The sequence below is a fragment of the Lycorma delicatula genome, chromosome 1 (genome assembly GCF_047948215.1).
Source record: "Lycorma delicatula isolate Av1 chromosome 1, ASM4794821v1, whole genome shotgun sequence".
Classification (NCBI taxonomy): Eukaryota; Metazoa; Arthropoda; class Insecta; order Hemiptera; family Fulgoridae; genus Lycorma; species Lycorma delicatula.
In genome coordinates, this window is record NC_134455.1 from 401,603,647 (window position 1) to 401,616,071 (window position 12,425).

General features: G+C 30.1%; 1 pseudogene; it reads left to right on the forward strand.

Annotated features, from left to right (window-relative positions):
- Positions 1–12,425, forward strand: part of LOC142318016 (TATA-binding protein-associated factor 172-like) — a 132,605-nt pseudogene that overhangs the window by 39,398 nt on the left and 80,782 nt on the right.

A 12,425-nucleotide genomic window follows, 5' to 3' on the forward strand; every position in this document is an offset into this window, starting at 1 on the left:
TGTTATATTTCTGCATAATAAATTACTTCATCACTGGAAAGTGGTTCGAGTGTTGCATTTGATTTTTATTCACTTATCCATATTTTACCAAAAAACATTTTCTTCTAAAAATATTTTTCATTGCAATGTAGTATATAGTAAGTACTTTCTTCTGATTGTCACATGTTATTCCATTGTTTTATATCTGTTATTCCACTGTTTTATATCTTAACAAATCATCACTTTGGAGTCACTGGTTTATCAGCAACTCAATTTTTTCTTAATTTTTTTATATCTATCAGTTAAACTTGAAACAGGACTAGGAACTTAGCATTAAGTAAGAGTTAAGTTATTTTTCTTGGTAATGACATTAACAGTCTTTAGTGAACAGAGTAATGGTATCATTTTTAGTTATAAGTATTGGAGAATTCAGAATTGTGATACACACCAGTATATTCAATGCAATATATTATCCTAAGTAAGCATGGTATTTATTCAGGAATCATTTTTCAAGAAATACTTATCAAAGGTATGTTGGGTTACCCCTAACTCTTCCAGTTGCATCACCAAGTCAGTCTACATATAAAAGTCAAACAATATAGATACATATACCAAAATAAAATATTTATTGATTTAAACAGATATGTTTCACATTTTTATTATCTAATATAAATGATGTATAATCAATTTACTATTATTTATAAATAGACTTTTTCTTGTATAGAAATCAATTAAAATGCAAAATATTATGGTAAAATGAAAGCAGTTTCACTAATGAGTAATTATTTACAGTAATATGAGTGTATGATAAAATATAATGCAATATTTAATTATAGCTAAAAGCTGTAAAAATAGTTTTACAGATAATTAAAGAAATTAATTAACATTATTGTATATCTCTTTTAATATATTTTAGATGTATCTGCTGTAAAATTTTAATTAAACGGATATTGAATAATAGTGTTATACAACTTTATGATATTAAACTGTGAAATATTTTTTTAAGTTGAAAGCCATTTAGACAGACTTCAACTTTAATTTTCCTGTCTTCTTTTACCATAGTATTTTAATTCTTTTACTACGGAATGGTAGTAACTTTGCCTTTCATCAAGTAGGTCTTGGGTTCAAATCAAAGTTTTGCTTGGTGTTTTTCTCGCACTACGGAATTCTTTGTTACACTCTAAAGTGGTGTTAGCCTGTAACTGCTAAAATATGTATTTAAACATACTGCTATGGAATCAATTAATTATTATTGCTCTTTGTAGATATAAATTAAAGCTTTTTAAATTTGTAAAGAATATAAAGTTAAAATTTTGTGTTTCTCAAAAATGGCAACTTGGTCATCACAAAGCTCTGAAGTTAGCTCTGGCTAAAGTATAGTATTATTTTTCTGCTTTAACAGATTTATTTCAAGTGTAATTCTGGAACTATAGTGGCATATGACATATATAAACAAAATTCAAAATCCATTGATAATTGTATAAATGTTCAGTACAATACTTCATTTTATAACAAAGTAGAAATATTTCTACTTCAGGTCCTGTTTTTAATGAACTGCCTGTATATCTGAAAGATCTTTTGATCAATTAATTTAAACATAAATATAATAATTTACTTCTGCTTAGTTTTACTCAGTTGATAGTATTAATATTAATGAAATAAATCTCAATTTTATGCACTCATTTAATCTATACTTAAATACATACTCAGATATTTATCAATTAATGACTTTAAAATTGCTATTTTATTTATTATTTTGTAATTTCATTTCTGTTGTTTAAATAAAATTATTATTTTTATGTATTTATATGATTTATTATGACTTTTCTATTCAATATTCTGTTTATTTGGTAGTGGCACTCTGACCAAGGTTTTCTTATGGTTCCCCTTAATTCTTGCAGGCAAATTCTAGAACAGTTCCTTTTTGTTTACTGTGGAGTAGCATATCTACGGTTCTTGATGTGAATTAGTTTAGTTGTAAGTTGTAATTAGTTTAGTTGGTTTGAATAAAGTATTTATTTATACTTGAGTGTACCGACCTATTTTCCAACTTTTAATTTAAAAAAAATTACACCTTTCTATTTTTCCCTAATCATAAATAATATTTTTAATTCTTATTTATTGACTCCAGTCTTAAAAAATCATAAGTTTTACTAAATGTTTTGTTGTTTTTTTTCTTATTTAATCATGAGAGTTTATTAAAAACTTAGAAATTTTAAATAATATTTAATTTTTTTTATAATATATAACAATTTTTTGTTAGGGATGTAGGATGTAGAGGGTATACTGAAATGAAACGACTAGCACTAGATAGGGAATCTTGGAGAGCTGCATCAAACCAGTCAAATGACTGAAGACAAAAAAAAAAATTTGTGTTATTTATAAAAAATGTAGCTATTTAACTGATAATTACAATTATTTAATAGGCTTCCTTATAAATGTAGATAATTAACTCATTTATTCAGATCTCAAATGAAATTCAATTACTGATGTTATCTGTATGGTAAATGCCATCCATTTAGTAATTGTTTTTTTCTTTTTTTTTTAGAAATAGATTATTGTTAATTACTTTAAATATTTATGAGAAAAACGTGTTCTTTATGGAAATCTCATTTTATGAATATTTATTATTCAAAGAATAAATACTACAGCTTAACACTGTATACAAATGTTTATATATGTATTGTTTACACATGTTTAAATACAAGTAAAAGCTCTGGATTTTATTTTTTAACTGACGAAAATGAATTGCTTTGATTTTTGTTATGTTGAGCAGGTTTTTAAATAACGAATAACAAAGATTGGAGGTAAATTGGATTAGCATATTGACAGGAGAGTTTAGAGAAGAGATGTATTGTGATTAATATAATGGGGATAGTTGTTGTTAATTGCACAATGAGATAGAGGGTAGTACCATTGACTAAAGGCCCAAGCCTATTAAACTTGAAAGAGGAAATCTGACAGTGATAAAAATTATGATTACTTGTTTATTAAAATTAATGAGTTATATTGAATGCAATATACTAATATTAATGCAATATACAACACATATGTTGTTTGTGGGAATATCAAAATGTTATTTTCTTACCTTAATATAATAATTTTTTGTTGATTTTGTTTTGTTCTAGGAGAGAATTGTTGCTGACATGTTCGTGTTAAGAAAGAAATTGAAACGATTAAGAAATTTTGGCTGTGATAATTAAGTAGTTCATTAGAAAGTAATCGATATAATAATAACAAAATGACTTCAAGGTATGAAAACTAAGATTTTTATAAAAAATTAAAAGTAATTATTCAATAGAATATCAATAATTCAAACATGTTATTTATATTAATAATAACTAATAGAACATTGAAATTGGTTGTAATGATTACAAAGTACATGATTTGTATTTGAATATTTTTATTTTTCGTTATAAAAGATTAAGCACTGTAACTTAGTATTCTGTACAGTAGATGACTTCCCAAAATGTTTTAAAGCATGAAAACTCGTTATTAAATTTTCTATTAAAAATTATTTTTTAACATATGAAAAGTTAATTTGAAGCAATAATTTCTATTTTTTTCTGCACTGCTTTTTAATAACTTTTACTGCTGCAAGATTTCTCACTTTTTTATACTTGCGTAATGCTCACATAAAGTTAGTGAAGTTATGTAATAAGGGAAAAGTAAAGCACACATGGGCCTAGTGTTATTATTCTTTGTCACTATTATTGGAATCATTCTCAATATCAATAGTTTCTTAATAAATTTCACAAGTCAGTATTATTTTATAACTATTCTTTTGTGTCTTCCTTATCACCTACATCTCAAGTTTGATGGGGATTTTTGTTTCCTCTGATAATTTTTTTTTTGTAAGTTTAATTTTTAAACAGTTAAGATCTTGATTCACTTCTTTTACTATATTTCATAAAGAAAATAGTTGGCCGATTTCCTATTTTGTTTGGTTGTTTTTCTTCAAAGTTGTTCTTAAAAGTGAAATGTGATTGTATTATTAATACGTAGAGTAGAAATGGTTTCAAATAAGTTTTCCCATTTTACTTATCACACTTTTTGTAATTTCAATAATATATGACATTTCTGGATTATCCAGATTTTCATTTACAGGGTGGTGCACGAAATGATCCAATATTTGTTTTTGTTAAAAAATATTTATTTGAATCACAATACAGGAAAATAAAATACAACATGTTTACTATATATGTTGAGATTATGTTCTGCTTATTGCATGTACAATATGACCACCATCTTATCTAGCAACTTCTTCAACACAAAAAAAAGCAGAACATGATCTCCAGATATATAGTAAACACGTTTTATTCTGCTTTTCTGTATTGTAATTGAAATAAATATTTTTTAACAAAACCAAATGTTGGATCATTTTGTGTGCAACCTGTATATCTGGACCATGTCTGACCCTATCTCTCTGATTATGATGTAAATGAACAGAATTGTATATTTTATATTAATTTTATATCTCCATTATAAATTTCTTTTTTATTGTGTTAAATTAATTTTGCTTGATTGAAATTGTAAAATTTTTCACTTGTTAGTTTTTATAATTTAACATCCTTGATTGATTAATCTCAGTTTTTCAGGAAAGCTGTCTTTTCTCACTATATTTGTTCAATGTACTAACCCAAAATAAATTGTTATTGTGTATCGTTTTTATTCTGTAATTATCTTTTAAAATCAGTTTTAAATTTTGCTTATTACTTCTATTGTTTTACAATTACAAGATTAAATTTCATAAACATGGTTTCCGTTGATATACTTTAATAAAATAATTAAAAATTGAAAAATCCACCTTACCAGCAAATGAAATATAAGTTCTCTAGATCTTTTGGTTTTTCAAACCATCATCAGGAGATTAAAATAAAGTCAAAAATTAAAATGAATTACAGCCATGACTGTTTGCTTGTCAGCAGTATACTCAAAAAACTGATTTTAATTTACTCATTTTAATTTTTGACTTAATATAATATTTAATCTCTTGATGGTTTGAAAAACTGAAAGATTTAGAGAGCATATATTTCATTTGATGGTAAGGTGGAATTTTCACCTTTTAGTTATTTTAATTACAAGGTTGTTTTACGCTTATAGTCTAAGATTCAGCAGCTGATTTCTGCAGGTATCTGTTATTTTAATGAAACTCTATTTAAGTGAATGATTAATGATAATTTAATACATTAGTACCGCAAAAATTAGGCGCAATTACCTTTAATAAATATACTGTAATTAATTTGTTTTAATGAATTGCAACTATATTTTTTTTAAGTGAATTAAACATCATTTGAAAGAAAATGATGTGAAGAATGTAAAAAAAAAATGGAAAAAAGAATGTAAAAAAGTTTAATTTCTTCTCTACATGATAGTCACGCTGTGTTCTTGTTTACAACATGAAGCAGCATGCACATTCCTTCTTTTTGCGGCCATTTTTTTACAGGCAACCATATGTTATCGTTTACAGAAAAAATTAAACTTCAATTTATTATATAATTTTCTTGAAAAACATAATGAGCGTAAATAATTAACAATAACATATCTGTTTACACCTGGCAACTTGTAGGTTGCGGCTGACTGAGAACTGGCAACCATATTTTTTTACATTCTTCACATCATTTTCTTGCAAGTGACGTTTAAGTTACTTAAAAAAAGTATAGTTGCTATTCGTTAAAATAAATTAATTACAATATATTTAATTAAAGGTAATTGCGGCTAATTTTTGCTAGGCAACCCGGCAGTAATGTATTAAATTATCATTAATAATTCATTTAAATCTGATTCATTAAAAAAAAACAGATACCTGGAGAAATCAGCTGTCGGATCTTGTACTATTATTTAAAAATTTAATTTTTGTTTTAGATTGTTTATTTTATTATCATAAGCCATTCAATTAATAAAATTTATAAATAAATGAATTCAATAAAAAAACAAACTAATTGTGAAGATTAATTTTATATAAATTTTATCAGGAATGTATGATTAAGTTTAAGTTTGATAATTTTACAGAAGTAGAATTTAAAAATTCTTTTGTATATTTATATATATAATAACAATTTAACTACCAAAACACAGAAAAACCTAATACCAATGGTTGATTTTGGGACTTTGGTGGGATCCTGCATCATTGGTTGATACACAATTCTGTAATTACATCAAACAAATAACAAACCTAAAATTTAGAAAACATAAACTCATTAATAACCTCAAAATTTATAATAACACAATTCCACTGCCATTTCTGGAACTTTTTTAGATTTTTCTGTTTCTGTGTTTTTGGTCTCAATTTGTATGTTGCATAAGGCATCATTTTTATTGGTATGAGTGTAGCGCTGATTTAACTTTAAACTCGTTCATTTTCTGAGGCATTCACAGTCACAAATGGTGCTGTCAAATCTGGACTAGGCTCGGGGCTTGCACTTCCACGGTTTTGATCAGTTAGTTTAAGGGAATCATGTTAAGTTGGATGTGAAGATGTCCGTTTGAGGCCTACATGAAGGCAAAATTTGATTTGTATTATACTAATGCAAATGTCTGCCGAGGCATTTACATCAGTGGCATCCTGACCGAGGCCTGGCTGATGACTGTGAGATGTAATCAGTTAGATGGTCTAAAGACGACCTTTGGTAAAGCCCCTCAGGGCTTGGAACAGAGGGGGTGGTGTGGCAACTGGTAACATCACAAGGTCTTTCCCCTACGGAGTTGGGATGATCAAATAAATTATGAAACACAAGAAAGGAATGATTTTAGAAATCATTTCTAGATTAAAAATTTAGTAAACAATTTTAGTGATTGTTTGTACATAGTGTTCCTGGAGGTTCTGGTGTTGTTTCCCTAGCTGAAATTGAATGTAGCAGTATTATCTCATGTAAAAATGAATAACCTATTCTTTATTTCCTTTAAGGAAACATTTTAATTAAGTCTGCCCATTAATATAAAAATCTGTTAAATGATATTAAAGAAAATTAATAAATTTGCAATCGATTACCACCTTACCCCACTTATCTGCAGTGGTACAGATATATGTGGTATGTATAGCACATACAACTACCATATCTAATATTTTGAAATGGATCCATAATCCACTCGTAACTTACTACCAAGTTGTCAGCAAGAAAATAGTAGTTGAAATTCTTTGCCATCATGGATAAATGATTTTCAATGGTTACAAAACAACTTTCACATGCTGTTCTTCAGCCTTGTAAATTATGATATATTCATCCACATTTGCAAACATTTATAGATTTTTTGCTTTAAATTTCTGCTTCACAATTCCAATCTTCTACAAAAACATTAACTTTATCACTTGTATCCAACATATGTGTGTATTTTCTCCTTGGAGTTGAAGGTTCAAGGTATTTAATTTCTCGAATATGTCAACCAAGTAACTTCATTCCATCATAAATAAACAATCTCGAAACTTTTAGGCTTGTCAGTTTTCCTCTTCTAGAAAAATGGTGATTTCATCTCTTAATTCATAAATACATTGCAAAAATTTTCCTCATGATAACTATCTTGCCTTGTAATAAAATAGTAACGCTGAATGTACTGCACCCATGTCTTTATAAAGTAAAAAAAAAGATTTTTTTTATTTTAGGGGACTCATTTTTATTTAATTTACTTTGGTTACAATTGGCATTACCACAATATTCAGACCAGAACTCATTTCTCTGGAAGCCAGAGGTTCTCTGTGGATCATGCAGTGTGTCCAGACACACTGTGGAGAATTTTGTTTCACGAGTGCTTGTATACTTTGGAATCTTCCAGACATTGAACGAGCACCTTCAGTGCATATTCTGATGCAATTTTTCCACTCTATGTTAGCCTTGTTTGTAAAATCATTTAAGATAGCAAATAATGCGAGTGCTGTTGCTTTGAGATCTATTGGTTTACAGAAAAGTAGTTCTTCTATTGCTGACATACATCACAAAATCGAACAAAGGCAATGAAACGAGCATTTTTATTGCTATCTGTTGCCTCAACAGACTGAATTGAAAAAATTTGTCATGCAACTTCCCATAAAGCTGATGCTCTGTACATCTTCAGCTACATCACCAATTTGATAGGCAACAATATTATTCGATAGAGGTATGGACTGTAATTGTTTGGCAAAATTATCTCCATACATAGTTTTTACAATCTCAGTTGCAGCTAACAAAATAAGCTCTTCACCAATGGTGTGAGTCCTTTTTACATCTGGCTATTTTATATGAAATTTTGTAAGAGGCTAGTAAAGCTTTTTCATTCACAAAGTGTTTTTTTAAATTATGCTTGCTTTTCATGTGATTTTAATTTTAATTTGAAGAATTCTCAGGGTTTGTTAACATACTCACTATGAAGCGTTTCCAATTGTCCAAATGTTTATTAGGTTTCATGCTGTCTGCTGCCCGAATTTTTAAGCAAATGACACACAGGGGCCTTTCTTCTTCATTTACTTTAGTACTGGTAAATACAAAATTTAAGTATTCTTGAGAATATTTTCTTGATTTTATTTTTTGAACCATGCTCATCTGTGCACCTGTTGATGCTTCACTATTGTCGTATGCTCACTTAAAATTTATTCACGATTCTGTATAACTCTACTGCCCTGAATATATAATACTGTAAATTGTAATTAATATGCAAATTACAATATACACATTCATGATAAATTCAGTAGCGATAGAAGGATCAACTCGACTGAGACTGGCTGGAATTGAACGAGGCGCAGCACTTATACACGTTTGTGCAGACCATCGCACAGACATTCCAGAATGTTCAAGACAAATCGGAGTTTCTTGTGAAGTCGTGAGAATGTCTGATGTGGCAGATGTAAGACAGAGAGCAGTAGAGAGGCATCGATTCTGGTTTTGTCAATACAGCGAATCAGTGTTGCCAGCTATCAATAAATTTACTTACTCTTGGTAATTTGTAAGGTTTATAATTAAGATCGTAGTGCAGTTTAAACGTCAAGATACTCAAAATATATTATTGTTGTATATATTGTTATTGTATAAGAGAAGGGAGTGATGAAAATTATGATTGAAAATTGGGTTGCAAATACTGAAAGGTTGAGAAACACTGATATTTATTTGTATATAAATATACAAATAAATAAATAATTAACCTAGAAGTTCTTTTACTAAATTTAATGTCATTTTCTACATCAATTGTTATTGTCTCTGTCAATATTGACTTCTTCAGACAGTTATTATGTGTTTTACTAAATTTAATGTCATTGTCTAATCTGGCAGGATCTACAAAAACTTATCCTCTCACGCAAGTAAAGTAGTACCCCATAGATTTTTATATCTGGAACTATGAAGTTCGATCAGCGTAAGCCATACACTTAATTGATGTAGATTTGACTTTCAATTTGGTATTAATATTCTTGTAATGTAGTTCAATTTGGTGAACTAGGGTTCACCAAAATTACAGATAGGAGTACTTCTAGAGCTATTAGAATTTATGATGATAGCCGTGACTATAGACCAGAATGTAAAAACTCTTGAAGAGCACCACACCATTCGAGCATTCACTCGATTCTAAACATGTTAAGCATTTGAAAAATATGTTATAAGTTGTGGATAGCTACAACTCAGAGCAAGAGCCCACATATAATTACTAAAAAACTATTTCCAGTTTTTTAAGTTTTACAAGCATATATCATGGGAAACAGGGGCTATATATATATATATATATATATATATATATATATATATATATATCATCCTCCTCTATGAATCATGAGACCTTGCCGTTGGTGAGGGGGCTTGAGTGCTCAGGGATACAGAGTAGCTGGACCGAAGGTGCAACCATATCGGAGAGGTATCTGTTGAGAGCCAGACTAAGGAATGATTCCTGAAAGAGGGCAGCAGCTCTTTCAGTAGTTGTTAGGGGCGTGAGTCAGGACGACTTAAACGGCCGTATCAACATCACTCAGTCCTCTGAGTACTGCGCAGCTGAAAGCAATGGAAAACTACAGCTGCTTTTTTCCAAGAAGATGTGGCTCTCTGCATTTTCACATAGCAATAATGGAGGCGCCTTCCTTGGTAAAATATTCCGGAGGTAAAATAGTCCCCCGTTCGGATCTCCGGGTGGGGACTACTAAGGAAGGGGTCACCAGAAAATTAAAAAATAACATTCTACGAGTCGGAGAGTGGAATGTTAGAAGCTTAAAAAAGGTTGGTAGGCTAGAAAATTTAAAAAGGGAAATGGGTAGGACAAATGTGGATATAGTAGGAATTAGTGAGGTTCGGTGGGAAGAGGAAGGCGACTTTTGGTCAGGTGATTTTAGAGTAATTAACTCAGCGTCAAATAATGAGCCGGCAGGAGTAGGTTTCGTGATGAACAAGAAGATAGGGAGGAGAGTGGAGTATTTCAAAACGCATAGCGATAGAATCATTGTAATAAGGATAAAACCTAAACCGACAACGATTGTTAACGTCTATATGCCTACAAGCGCCCATGATGATGATGAGGTAGAGTGTGTATACGAAGAGATTGATGAAGCAATTAAACACGTAAAAGGAAATGAAAATTTAATAATAGTTTGAGATTGGAATGCAAGCATTGGAGAAGGCAAGGAAGGAAATATAGTGGGTGAATACGGGCTGGGCAAAAGGAATGAAAGAGGGGACCGACTTATAGAGTTTTGCACGAAGTATAATTTAGTAATTGCCAACACCCAATTTAAAAATCATAATAGAAGAATATACACTTGGAAAAAGCCAGGCGATACTGCAAGGTATCAGATAGATTATATCATGGTTAAGCAAAGATTTAGAAATCAACTCGTTGACTGCAAAACTTACCCTGGAGCAGACATTGATAGCGACCATAATTTGGTGATAATGAAATGTAGATTGGGGTTTAAAAACCTGAAGAAAAGGTGTCAGATGAATCGGTGGAATTTAGAGAAGCTTGAGGAAGAGGAGGTAAAGAAGATTTTTGAGGAGGACATCGCAAGAGGTCTGAGTAAAAAAGATAAGGTAGAAAATGTAGAAGAAGAATGGGAGAATGTTAAAAAGGAAATTCTTAAATCAGCAGAAGCAAACTTAGGCGGAATAAAGAGAACTGGTAGAAAACCTTGGGTTTCAGACGATATATTGCAGCTGATGGATGAACGTAGAAAATATAAGAATGCTAGTGATGAAGAAAGTAAAAGGAACTATCGGCAATTAAGAAATGCTATAAACAGGAAGTGCAAACTGGTGAAAGAAGAGTGGATTAAAGAAAAGTGTTCAGAAGTGGAAAGAGAAATGAACATTGGTAAAATAGACGGAGCATACAGGAAAGTTAAGGAAAATTTTGGGGTACATAAATTAAAATGTAATAATGTGTTAATTAAAGATGGTACACCAATATATAATACGAAAGGTAAAGTCGATAGATGGGTGGAATATATTGAAGAGTTATACGGAGGAAATGAATTAGAAAATGGTGTTATAGAGGAAGAAGAGGAAGTTGAGGAGGATGAAATGGGAGAAACAATACTGAGATCTGAATTTAAGAGAGCATTAAAAGATTTAAATGGCAGAAAGGCTCTTGGAATAGACAGTATACCTGTAGAATTACTGCGCAGTGCAGGTGAGGAAGCGATTGATAGATTATACAAACTGGTGTGTAATATTTATGAAAATGGGGAATTTCCGTCAGACTTCAAAAAAAGTGTTATAGTTATGATACCAAAGAAAGCAGGGGCAGATAAATGTGAAGAATACAGAACAATTAGTTTAACTAGTCATGCATCAAAAATCTTAACTAGAATTTTATACAGAAGAATTGAGAGGAGAGTGGAAGAAGTGTTAGGAGAAGACCAATTTGGTTTCAGGAAAAGTATAGGGACAAGGGAAGCAATTTTAGGCCTCAGATTAATAGTAGAAGGAAGATTAAAGAAAAACAAACCAACATACTTGGCGTTTATAGACCTAGAAAAGGCTTTCGATAACGTAGACTGGAATAAAATGTTCAGCATTTTAAAAAAATTAGGGTTCAAATACGGAGATAGAAGAACAATTGCTAACATGTACAGGAACCAAACAGCAACAATAACAATTGAAGAACATAAGAAAGAAGCCCTAATAAGAAAGGGAGTCCGACAAGGATGTTCCCTATCTCCGTTACTTTTTAATCTTTACATGGAACTAGCAGTTAATGATGTTAAAGAACAATTTAGATTCGGAGTAACAGTACAAGGTGAAAAGATAAAGATGCTACGATTTGCTGATGATATAGTAATTCTAGCCGAGAGTAAAAAGGATTTAGAAGAAACAATGAACGGCATAGATGAAGTCCTACGTAAAAACTATCGCATGAAAATAAACAAGAACAAAACAAAAGTAATGAAATGTAGTAGAAATAACAAAGATGGACCACTGAATGTGAAAATAAGAGGAGAAAAGATTATGGAGGTAGAAGAATTTTGTTATTTGGGAAGTAAAATTACTAAAGATGGACGAAGC